The 1,799-nt window shown below is 43.4% G+C and overlaps 1 protein-coding gene across 1 annotated transcript in view; it reads left to right on the top strand.

The window, feature by feature from the left end:
• Positions 1-1,745: 1,745 nt before the first annotated feature.
• The window catches only part of LOC121573017 (cholecystokinin-like), a 7,477-nt gene continuing 7,423 nt past the window's right edge, over positions 1,746-1,799 (top strand). Inside the window, exon 1 of the mRNA XM_041885052.2 lies at positions 1,746-1,799. This exon is cut by the window's right edge and continues 130 nt beyond it. The gene's annotated coding sequence lies outside the window, so the exon portion shown is untranslated.

Raw genomic sequence — 1,799 nt, 5'->3', positions numbered from 1 at the left:
ATAGGTTTCAAATGTGGTAAATGCACCTGTACCCATAACGGCTCTAATCCATTCAACGTTAAGTCTTTGCATTGCAGGAATATAAGGAATTTTAAATTATTTATACTTTTACGTTTGATACTTAAGTATATTTAAAACCAAATACTTTTAGACTTTTACTCAAGTGATATTTTACTGGGTGACTTTCACTTTTACTTGATTAATTCTCTATTAAGAAATCTTTACCTTTACTCAAGTTTGACAATTGGGTACTTTTTCCACCCCTGGCCTTCAGAGTTAATGCCTAGGCTTAAGCTTAGAGGGCTAACTCGGACTACTTGGGTTTGATACCTGGCCAGTCATACAAACACAATAAGCAGACTTTAATATCAGTAGGTCAAGCAGAAAACACCAGTCTCCAGATGACTATAGGAGCATAGTAAACCAAACCACCTCCACAACACCGGCATACAGAGACAGACAGAACGTGTTGGATAAATTATTTAGTGTGTTTACTGAAATGAAAGCTGTCTATAATCTGTCATTGAAATGCTCTCTCTCTCTCTCTCTCTCTCTCTCTCTCTCTCTCTCTCTCTGTCTCTCTCTCTCTCTCTCTCGCTCTCTCTCTCTCTCTCTCTCTCTCTCTCTCTCTCTCTCTCTCTCTCTCTCTCTCTCTCTCTCTCTCTCTCTCTCTCGCGGTCTCTCTCTTTCTCTCTCTCTCTCCCTCTCTCTCTCTCTCTCTCTCTCTCTCTCTCTCTCTCTCTCTTTGTGTGCTTATTTCTTATTTCAGTTTGTATCAGGAATAATATTTGATTGGATGTGTATGAAATTGTTTGGTGAAATATGCATAAAAACTGTCGTGTCCTAATGAATGTCTCAATGACGGAGCAAACCACTGGGCACAGACGTCAATTCAACATCTATCCACGTTGGTTCAGAGTAATTTCATTGAAATGATGTGGAAACAACATTGATTCAACCAGTGTTCGCCCAGTTGCAAAGTACATTTTCTTTCATACAGCAGGTTTATGAAGTACCGGATCACCTTTGTATTTCTTACAGGTTGTAGATTTGCAAAAACATTTCAGGGAGTGCAGCAGGGCTACCAGCAGGGCTAATCAATTCTGATTGGAACAGGCTTGGCTGCACCTCCCACACGGTGTGTCTGTGTCTGACTACAGCCAATGTTACACCACCTCCAACTAAACAGTGTGAAAGAGAGAGACACGGTGTGTGTGAGAGACAGAGAGAGAGAGAGAGAGAGAGAGAGAGAGAGAGAGAGAGAGAGAGAGAGAGAGAGAGAGAGAGAGAGAGAGAGAGAGAGAGAGGAGAGAGAGGGAGAGAGAGAGAGAGAGAGAGAGAGAGAGAGAGAGAGAGAGAGAGAGAGAGAGAGAGAGAGAGAGAGAGAGGAGAGAGAGGAGAGAGAGAGAGAGAGAGAGAGAGAGAGAGAGAGAGAGAGAGAGAGAGAGAGAAGAGAAGAGAGAGAGAGAGAGAGAGAGAGAGAGAGAGAGAGAGAGAGAGAGAGAGAGAGAGAGAGAGAGAGAGAGAGAGAGAGAGAGAGAGAGAGAGAGAGAGAGAGAGAGAGAGAGGAGAGAGAGAGAAGAGAGAGAGAGAGAGAGAGAGAGAGAGAGAGAGAGAGAGAGAGAGAGAGAGAGAGAGAGAGAGAGAGAGAGAGAGAGAGAGAGAGAGAGAGAGAGAGAGAGAGAATCTAAAAATGTCTGTGGAGTGGTAGATCCAATATGTACCACTGTTTGCATTCCAGCCTGATGGGCATCACCAAGCTCACTCACACAAACTGCGTCATCATTGAGGTAAAAGCT

This window comes from Coregonus clupeaformis, chromosome 8, assembly GCF_020615455.1.
Source record: "Coregonus clupeaformis isolate EN_2021a chromosome 8, ASM2061545v1, whole genome shotgun sequence".
NCBI classification, from domain to species: Eukaryota; Metazoa; Chordata; class Actinopteri; order Salmoniformes; family Salmonidae; genus Coregonus; species Coregonus clupeaformis.
This window is presented reverse-complemented; position numbering and strand designations above follow the sequence as displayed.